Here is an 8,824-nt window from a genome sequence, read left to right on the forward strand (position 1 = left end):
ACTTTACGGTAAGCATGAATCACAAGCCTGTAATGCTAGAAAGAAACTGACCAGTAGTGATCAGAAGCAATTACATTTCCTATTTACCAATTGTGGTGGTTTGATTCAGGTGTCGCCCATAAACTTAGGTATTCTGAATGGTAGGTTTCCAGCCCATGGAGATTGGGAATTAACGCCTCCTAGAGGCAGTGTATTGTTGGGGGTGGTCTTATGGGTGTTATAGCCAGCTCCCCCTTTGCTAATGTTTGGCATACTCTCCTGTTCCTGCTGTCCACCTTATGTGGGCCAGGGGGTGATGTCCACCCTCTGCTCATACTATCGTTGAGCTTCCCCTCAAGCCCGTAAGCCAAAGTAAACCTCTTTTTTCCCCACAGGCTGCTCTTGGTTGGGTGATTTCTACTTGAGTGCAATACCAATCATACTGGATCTACTAGACATCCCTCCCATTCTATCCAACTCCTACAAATGCACAGCTTTTATTTCTGTAGTAGCTGCTTAGTGCTTCTTCTCTACCTAAGCAAGGTTTGACTGATAGTCGCTGGAGTTTTCCTGCAGAACTTGGTCATATCCACTCATACTGCCACCTCCATAACCACCACTCAGCTGCTGGCGAGCAGGACCCCCATACCTAGACTGGTTGGATGAGCCCATCCCTCCCATCACCTGGCTTCCATAAGCACCTCCACTTGCCCCTGCTGTAGAATTCAAAAAGAGTTCTATGTAGCTGTGATCATAAGCCCCTCCACTTGTTCCTGAAGTAGAATTCAAGAACAGCTCTATGTATCTGTGCTGCATATTAGCCTGATCTTTTGCCATAGCTGCCACAGCACCCTCGTGATTAGCAAATTCAACATCTGCCTCACCAGTAACTCTGCCATCAGGTCCTATTTCAATGTGTACTCTCATGGGCTTGAGAGGTGAGAAAAAATTATATTAATCATTCTTAGTGGCTCTGTAAAGCAACCCTCTCATGTATACACAGCGCCCTGTGGTATTCTGGAAACTGGACCCACCACCTCCATATCTATGATCAGACATTCCTGAGAAACAATAATTGAGGTCTCTTCCAAATCTATCAGACCCAAAGCCATACCCGCCATTACAGCCACCATAGTCATTGTAACCTCCACAACCTCCACCATAGACACCTCGCCTCGCCCTTTCAAAGCCAGCTCCTCTGCCAATGCTATTATACCCTCTACCAGCCCCTGGCCTATCAGAGGAACCTGGACGTCCAAGTCCTGAGCTTTTGAGGGGAATCATAGTGGGTTCGGACTTCAGCTCTGCTACTCTTGAAGATTTAAATGAACCTATGCCCTATTCTTTCCTTGTGTTTAAGGCCCTTTCAGCTGTCTCCTGTGATGCAAACTGCACAAAAACCTCCCCTGTGCTCCTCCCCTGAAAGTCCACTGGCAGTGTCATCCCATTTTGCACAATTCCCAAGCCTGAAAAGAACTGAACAATCTCTTCCTTGCTACAGCCAAATGGGAGTCCTCTAAGCCGGATGAAACCGTCATTGGCAGTATCAGGACTATTCGGACCTGTATGCTCAACACCCGATCCATTTCAACACTGCTGGACTTGGATACTTCCACATATCTGTGTCCCATGGTTTCCCTGTCTTTCTTCAGAGCCAATTTCACTTCAGATTCAAGTTCAACAAATGCTTCGCCTCCTGCTCTGGTGTAGATGAAACAAATACCTGATGCACCATTTTGCAATCGGAGAAGAAGCGCATCTCTTCCTGGGCTGAGCAGGACCAGGGCAGGCCTCTGACCTTCACCACGAGCCCCTCCCTGCCTGCTGTGCTCAGCATCATGGTGACTGTGAGGCTCTTGGTGACAAAGTTGGCTCAGTGCAATTTCAGTGTGGCCTGTGACCCTGCTAGAATTTCTTCAAGGAATCTGGTCAACAGAAATACTTCAAAATGTTCGCTGCAACAGCACTCTAATGATCACGGTTAATTTTCCTTCTTCTTCCCGCAAACGGTGATAGCAAGATGATAGAAAATGTACAGAACTACTTCTGCTCACGTAAGCGGCTGATCACGTGAGTGTCTACGTCATGTGAGATCTGGGTCACATGAGTGACCCCAGTTACTCTTTTTTTTTTTTTTTTTTTTTTGGTTTTCTGAGGTAGGGTCTCACTCTAGCTCAGGCTGACCTGGAATTCACTGTGTCGTCTCAGGGTGGCCTCAAACTCACAGTGATCCTCCTACCTCTGCCTCCCAAGCCCTGGGATTAAAGGTATGCGCCACCACGCCAGGCGACCCCAGTTACTCTTGAAAGAATACACTAAGAAGTGAGGCCAGCCGGGCATGGTGACGCATGCCTTTAATCCCAGCACTCAGGAAGCAGAGGTAGTAGGATTGCCATGAGTTCAAGGCCACCCTGAGACTACATAGTGAATTCCAGGTCAGCCTGAGCCAGAGCCAGACCCTACCTTGAAAAAAAAAAAAGAAGAAGTGAGGCCTGCCTTACCTCCCAGTGTCAGCTAGCACTTCTTAAAATGGGTGCGATGCACCTGCTGGGGAAGATGAGGAGTCCTCTTCCACAAACCTGTGGGGGAAAAGACAATCAGCTAGGGAAGACAGCACCTGGGTGGCAGCAGCCAGGCTGTCCAATGAGGACAGTCTGGTTGTCCCTTTGGAACCTGCCTTTATGTGGACTACATTTCCCCATAGGCATGCCTTTTCCATCTTAGCTGACCAATAAAGGCACCTATCTTTAGTCAGCTCTAGCCCAGGCATCCCAGGATGACCACGCACCCCTCTGACTATCGGGGAGCCTGCTGACATGGAGGGCAAACTGATGCAGGAGGATTTCAATGGAGCAGGACACAGCAGTAGAAGACAGGCCAAAAGCCTATGTCTGGGGAGGTCATAGGCCCTAAGGGAGAATGCTAGTACTGTTTGGGTAAATGAATATGTTTTGTGCCCTTCAAATTTCCCAATAAATACTTAAGTTTATACCCATAGATTAGTGCTGCTCCTACCTTTGGCAAGAGAAGCTTCCTTTTGCAGATGGCAGTAATGACTAGGGAAACCCAAAACTAGTCAACGTGCCAAGAATAAGTGAATATTGCCCAGCACTCAATGAGACAATGTTATCATGCCCTCCAAGGCCCAGAGAACTCTTAGGGAGAGGTGGCTAAGAGACTGTATGAAACAGAGAATGAGGAGGAGTGCATTGGGACACTGTCTTCTGGACATGAAGTAGCCACTGCGGTCATGACCTCACAGCAGCTTTTGTTACCTGCATGACATTGGGCCCATTGCCATGTTGTTGTGGATGATAGAGGAGGGCAAAATGGCATCAAAATAGAAGCCAGTCATAGCACTTGAGAGACAGAGATAGAAGGATTGCCATGAGTTCGAGGCCAACCTGGAACTACAGAGTGAGTTCCAGGTCAGTCTTGGCTAGAGCAAGACCCTACCTCAAAATAATGATGATGATGACGATAATAATAATAATAATAATAATAATAATAATAATAATAATATAGAAAAGGGACTAATTGTAATAAGAAATTGGTTCAGTGGAAGGGGGTCAGGGAAGGGATAACAAAAGAAGGTAATGAAAGAGAATTACAATCAAACTACATTATGCATATGTATGAAAACTACCATGTGGGGAGCTGGAGGAGATAAAGAACACATGCGGAGAGTAAGGGCTGGGGGGTCCTCCCAGCTGGGCCCAGCCAAGGGAAAATCTCAGCCACAGCTTGAAGTTCCCAAGTGATCAGAGAGCCTATTCTCCCCTTGCAAAGGTATTTATAACCTTGGGGTGGTAGGCTGTCTTTTGGCCCAGGTGAGCCAGAAGGGCAGCTGATTGGTTAGGTCTAGGGACTGTCTCAGGAAAAGATTATCTTAACTTGACCAACTACAATGTTTAAATCCTATAAAAGACATCCACTCTAGGAGGGGTCCTGACTGTGGAAAAACAATTCTGCAGAGCTAGGCAAGAGAGACAAAAAAGTCAGATGATCCTAGATTTTTAGCAAGTACAAACTTTCCTGCCCTTTTTACCTTTAGAGATCCAGTCAACACCCCATCACGAGGGAAGTTCACTATCCCCAGGGATAACTTGCAAGCTGAGGTGCCATCAAGGCCATCTAGATGGAGACACATGGACCACAGGTGACATGCAATAGCCCAACCCCCAGTGCCAGCAGGGCAGGTGTATGAAATGGGAACCTGCTGTGCATTGATTCAAACAAGTTTTTATCTCTTCAAGCATGTTTGTGGTTTGACAGAATGTCTTGTTTAAAAACAAATAGCAATCTGTCTCGCCAACCAAATGTCACATACAGCCTGCACCCATGAAATTGCTAATAATTCACCCAAAATGGACAAGCATAGGGATTGGATTTGTGCCTCTTGCAAACTCTGTCCTCTGTCCCCTCTTCCAGGAAGACATGTTAGTGGCCCAATCTTGTGAGGGTCTCCTGTGAGTAATTGCAGCTGCTCTGATTTTAAGATGACAGTGGCCATGTCACACCCAGAGGACAGTTTTGGCGTCCTCCATAGCAGGGCTCTTCTCCCAGCTGTCTATGGTGAGGGCCTTCTTCTCATTTCCACTCATCATCAGTCAGCACTTTGGTAAAAAAAAACACAGCAAAGAGAAACGGAGAGATGGAAACCACAATCCTCAATTATTTTTATTGGATTCAACACATATTTTTTTAAATCACCCAAAAAATTACTACAAAGGTTTCTAAATGTTTATTTTCCATTTCTGCGCTTACCTTGTCCCACACTGGTAAGGGCCCAGGAACACCCCTGCAGGAAGTGCATTGAAGAAGCACCATGAGCTGTGGAAATTTGTGAGTGGCGGTGGTGTCCACACCTGTATGTGGGAGCAATGGCTCATGTTGTTTGTCAGTTTGATGGGATTTCGAATCCTCTAGAAGACATACCTTTGCGCATGGTAATGAGGGTATGTCAGGAGAGGATTTACTGAGGTGGAAAGAACCACCATGATTGGGGAAGCACCATCCCATGGACTGAGGCCTGGGACAGAATGTAAGGGGGAAAGTGAGATGAATACCATCACTCATCACTCTCTGCTTCCTGACTACACACACAAGGTGACCAGCTTCCTCACATTCCTGCCACCATGACTTCTCCATCATGATGGATTATACTGCCAAGAAGTGAGTTAAAATAAACCCTTCCTTCCTTAAGTTGTTTTAGTCACAGCAGGAGAATTACTAATATAGCAGGTATGTGTCTGAGGTCTCACTGCAGGGCTGTCCATGCTGAAGCACAGTGGCACAACAGTCTACATTTGGATCCTTAGGACCCATTATAGAAAACCAGCATGGCTGGGCATGGCGGTGCACACCTTTAATCCCAGCACTCAGAAGACAGAAGTAGGAGGATTGCTATAAATTTGAGGCTAGCCTGAGACTACATGGTGAGTTCCAGATCAGCCTAGGCTATAGCAAAACCCTTTCTCAAAAAAAAAAAAAAAAAAGCTGGCATGATGACATAGGCCACATGTAACCCAACCACTGGGGAGGCAAAGACCAGAGGATCTCTGGGGCTCGCTGGTCAGCCAGTCAAGCTGAGTTGGTGAGCTCCAGGTCCAGTGAGAGACCCTGTCTCAAAAAATAAAATAGGGGGCTGGAGAGATAGCTTAGCGGTTAACCGCTTGCTTGTGAAGCCTAAGGACCCCGGTTCAAGGCTCGGTTCCCCAGGTCCCACGTTAGCCAGATGCACAAGGGGGCGCACGCGTCTGGAGTTCGTTTGCAGAGGCTGGAAGCCCTGGCGTGCCCATTCTCTCTCTCTCCCTCTATCTGTCTTTCTCTCTGTGCCTGTTGCTCTCAAATAAATAAATAAATAAAAATTTAAAAAATAAATAAATAAAAATAAAATAGGGTTGAAAGTGATTGAGGAAGACACCGGACATTGACCTCTGGCCTCTGCATTCACGCGCTCTCATGGGTACACACACACACACACACACACACACACAAAGACCTCTCAATCGGAGCTTCCATAGGCAATAAATCAACTGTGCTGACTTAATCCAAAATGATCTATAAGCTTGAGTTTCTTAGCACTCCCCTCTTATCCCTAAATGTAAACAATACCACTCATACACCTTCTTTATAACTTTGCTTATAAATTAACCAAGCTTTTAACCTTACTGTAAACTATACTCCAAGCAAGCTAGAAAAAGGAAGGGGGTCTTTTCCTACCAGCTTTTAGAGATGGACCTTGACAGTCACCAAAATCCTATTTATACACATTGTAAAGATCTTCAATTGCTACTGGCCCTAGAGAAGCCCACACCCACACTTGGGTTTATGTGATTCTTCCACTCCTGTGCTTGCGATCTGTGTCTTTCAACAAACCCTAATTCTGTTTCATGCCATCTCCTCCTGAAATCCCTTTCTGTGTCAAAGCCCTGAATTCAGATTTTGCCAGCATGGAGGTCCCTAAGGGGAAAGGGAAGTCTTCAGGTTGCTGTGAGAGATACTGTGGGGCTGCACCTCTGTCATGGTCACAAGTAACACCCTAACATCCACAAAGTGAGGACACCTTAAGCATCTGTCCGGTCTTTGCTCCAACATGTAAAACCAGCGCATTCAGGGTGACGGACAACATCCACACACTGGGAGGTTTCAAAGCACACTGATCATGTCACTCTGTCTCCCCTGAAAAACCTCTCTTTTGGTTTGTCTATGATTAGGATCCCCATTTGACAGGCGAGGCAGTCAGCCCTCAAGTACAGAGTAGGTTCACAGCACCCGCTGCTCCTCCACCACAGCCCCTCTCTGGACTGGGAGATTATTGGTGGTTGAGCACCCACCATGCACTGACACCCATTGGGTGCTGTGGACACCGTGGGTCACAAAAGGCTGCCTTTGTTCTCATGGAGTTGATGACCCAGTGAGGGAAGCAGGTGGGAAGTATCACAGAGGGACCCACATTTGGACTGAGACCAGGATGGTCTTTGGCAGCAAGCATGGCCCAGACAGAGTCACCACATGTAGAGGACTTTATTAAGGCTCAGAAAGGTCCAAGAAGTGGCACACCCTTTCCCTGGCTGGTCTCCAAATCAACTGAAAACAAGATGAAAAACAGGCACGTGTATAGGGGAGAAACATTACCACTGCCTATAAGGACATGGCTGAAAGAAACAGACTTAAGGAAGGAGCAGAGCTTCAATGTAGACCAAGCAGGGAAGCTGGCCCTGAACAAGCAGGCCCAGAGATACCCAGAGGAAGGAGGGAGGAGAAAGGCAGTCCCATCTCTCCTTCCAAACACCGTGTTATGTCACTAAGTCACACCAGTCCCATGGGCATGGCCACCCCGTAGATAGGGCTATGGGCCAGTGACTTGAAGAAGCAAGAGATACAGAACCACAGTCCACCTCCCCATAGACCTGGGCAGAGGAATAAAGCTGAGCAGTGACCAGGGAAGAGCTGAGAACAAGTGGACATCATCAGAACCAAACATGCCAGAAACAACTCAATTCTGGTTCCCAGAGCTGTAGCCCTTGGAAGCTTGAGGTAGAGGTGGCCCCAGTCCACTAGGATCTTCTGAAGGCCCATCTTGCCAATGAGGGGCTAGTTGGAGGGGGACAGGCAGAAATAGAGGAGCCCTCTGTGAACCTGTCACAGCTGTGGGCACTGGCGGGGATGAGGGGCACCTAAGAAACATCTAGGTGGGAACAACCCAGGACTGTCACCCCCAAGGAGAAGCCCTACCTCCTCCACCCCAGTAGCCAGTGGCCCCAGCACAAGGATTGGAGTAGTGTTGAGAAAAAGAAAAGCAACGTCTCACTGAGGAAAAGCACAGGGGCCCTCTTGCCAGGCTGGCAGGGGCGGAGCAGAAGTTCCTGGAAGCTCATTTCATTGGGTTTTATGTCACTGGCTTTGGGAACAGACTTCAGAGATTTTTCCGCTCAGGGCCCCATGCAGCATCCAACTCAATACTGGAGAGAGAAACAAGAGAGCAATGAGGAGAAGCAACCTGTCCCAGTTAAGGGAGACAATAGCACTGGGTTGTCTGGAGGAGGCTAAGGAATGCAGAGGGCTTTTAGCCCTTGGCGTGAAATGTTCTGTTAAATTGCTAAAAGAAAAGATTCCGGTTTCTTTGAACCTGAAAGATAAAGTAATTACTGAACCAGAACTCACAGCAGGGGATGTTTTATGGAACCTAATTAAAGCCAAAAGGGAGGGAAAAGTCGTCACATCAGTGGAAAAGAATCCATCAGTGCGAGCTGAGCTGAGCCGAGCTGAAGTGCGGCCCAGCCCCGAGGGGCCCTGGAACCTGAGGCACCCCTCCTGCATGGCACAAGAGCAGGAGGGCAGGCCCTGCAGATGTAAATTTCCTCCCCAGCTGGCCTTCTGGAGGGCAGGTCATCTGTGCACACACACACCTGCAGTTACAAGCCAACGCAAGTGCGTGTACACACATATACACATATAGATGTGCACACACATTCATGCAGAAGTATGCATGCACCTATGTCCCGATGTCTTACATAAGAGCAATTGTGCATAATTCAAGTGTGCTATGTGCACATAGTCATGAACATGCACACACTTGTAGGCCATATCTATACGAGTATGTTACATGTACACATGCTTGCGCATGGTTGTGAGTATGTGTGCATGCAACATACACATGCCATATAAATGCATGCGTGGATGCGTATGCAGAGACAAAGTGTGGTAGTTTGAATGTGACTTGCCCCACAGTCTCATGTGTTTCTGATTAAGTCTTGTACTCAGTCCCTAGCTGGTGGCAATTGGGAGGTGGAGCCTTACAGGAAGAGGTGTGTTACTTGGGGCAGGTCTTGGTGAGTTA

General features: G+C 47.5%; 1 pseudogene; it reads right to left on the reverse strand.

Moving 5' to 3' along the window:
* Positions 1-513: 513 nt before the first annotated feature.
* LOC101617907 lies at positions 514-1,819 on the reverse strand (annotated as a pseudogene).
* Positions 1,820-8,824: the final 7,005 nt, after the last annotated feature.

The sequence above is a fragment of the Jaculus jaculus genome, chromosome 5 (genome assembly GCF_020740685.1).
Source record: "Jaculus jaculus isolate mJacJac1 chromosome 5, mJacJac1.mat.Y.cur, whole genome shotgun sequence".
In the NCBI taxonomy this organism is placed as follows: Eukaryota; Metazoa; Chordata; class Mammalia; order Rodentia; family Dipodidae; genus Jaculus; species Jaculus jaculus.